This window comes from Galeopterus variegatus, unplaced genomic scaffold (assembly GCF_000696425.1).
Source record: "Galeopterus variegatus unplaced genomic scaffold, G_variegatus-3.0.2 Scaffold2961, whole genome shotgun sequence".
In the NCBI taxonomy this organism is placed as follows: Eukaryota; Metazoa; Chordata; class Mammalia; order Dermoptera; family Cynocephalidae; genus Galeopterus; species Galeopterus variegatus.
In genome coordinates, this window is record NW_007729072.1 from 220845 (window position 1) to 222325 (window position 1481).

At 33.4% G+C, this 1481-nt stretch overlaps 1 protein-coding gene across 1 annotated transcript in view; it reads right to left on the reverse strand.

Moving 5' to 3' along the window:
* The window catches only part of LOC103599433 (kelch-like protein 14), a gene marked incomplete at its 5' end in the record, with an annotated part of 22597 nt that overhangs the window by 5938 nt on the left and 15178 nt on the right, over positions 1 to 1481 (reverse strand). The window lies entirely within an intron of this gene.

Below are 1481 nucleotides of genomic sequence, written 5' to 3' on the forward strand. Positions count from 1 at the left end.
TTAACAGTACTGATGATTTTTTTTGAAGCATATACACTTAGAAGGGTCACTGGGGAAAATTCCAGGTTCTGAAGTTCTAGAGACATCGTTTGAGGATATGTGTGCCTTCTGGTGCCAATTACATATATTATGTATGTTGACTATAACCCTCACAAAGACCATCAAGGAAAGGATAATTATCCCTCTTTACAGACATGAGGGAGGTTAAGTGTCTTGAGTAAGACCACATAACTATTCACTGCATAACTAGGATTCCAACCTAGGCTTAGATGCAAAGTCCATGCCCTTTCCTTGACATGATGTCTCTCAGAACTAAACTAATTTTGAGGTGTGTGAGCTATTTCTCATTTAGGTTGTCATTACCTGAGTCTCTCTGTCCAAACATAACCTTAAATGTCAAAAGTTCCTGAAACATTAATGCAATATCTTGTGCAAAAGAAATCAGAAGAAATCACATTTTAATGTAGAAAGCTACAAAGTTAATATAAAACATCTTGAGGTAAAGTAACAGTGTATGGATTGAATGAAGGTGCATCAGTGAAAGAGATAAAGAATAAAAAGGGAAGAGCTGTAGTAATAAAGATAGCTTTCTTCCACTGGAGAAAGGACTAAGGTGAGCAGCAGACATACACTAGGGTATTGGCATTTCCTATTGAACATGAACCTGGAAAATCCACATAAATATTACACCTGTGTGGCCTTCATTACATTTAGGGGTAAACATGTATTAGGAAAAATAGAAAAAATTTTTTATGTCTAACTGACTTTTAAAGATGTATGCACCACTGTAAAATAAATGCACAGATGCCCCTTATCTATTATACTTGGTGAGACTGTTTTTCATTTAGTTCAGTTTCAAGGATCATGGAATGTCACAACTAGACCAGTTTCTTCATTTTCAGATGAGGAAACTGAAGCCCAAAGCATTTCAGTAATGTTCTTAATGTTACAGGAATCTTTACTTACCAGCCAAATTCAGTGTTATGTACATGCACGTATACATACACATAAACTACAAAAACTTGCAGTCATGTACATATCTGGGGGAGGAAAGGAGCCAAAACGTGACTCTAAAAATGCTATGCTTCAGGTTTTTTTTAATTAAAAAAATCAATAGAATCTGAGAATCATAGATAGATATACAATTCTAAATTTAGACCTGAAATACTATTAAATCTTTTCTTTAAGAAAAATCACATATTAGCTTTGTGCAACTATGACGAGAGTTCCTTATGAATTACTGCAAAAAAATAATTTTCCGGAAAAAAATTCATTACTACAACTTTGATGAGGAATAATTTATTTCTCTGAATTCATTGTTAGGATAAATTGTCTGTGCTTTCCAGTTATTAATGTTCCCATTTTTTATTTTATTTTCTGTAGACATCATTATTCATCTCTTTAATGTGTATGGTAACTTAAAAATAATCCTATCTGCAGAAAAGCCAAAATAAATGCTTGCTCGAGGGTACTGATGATTT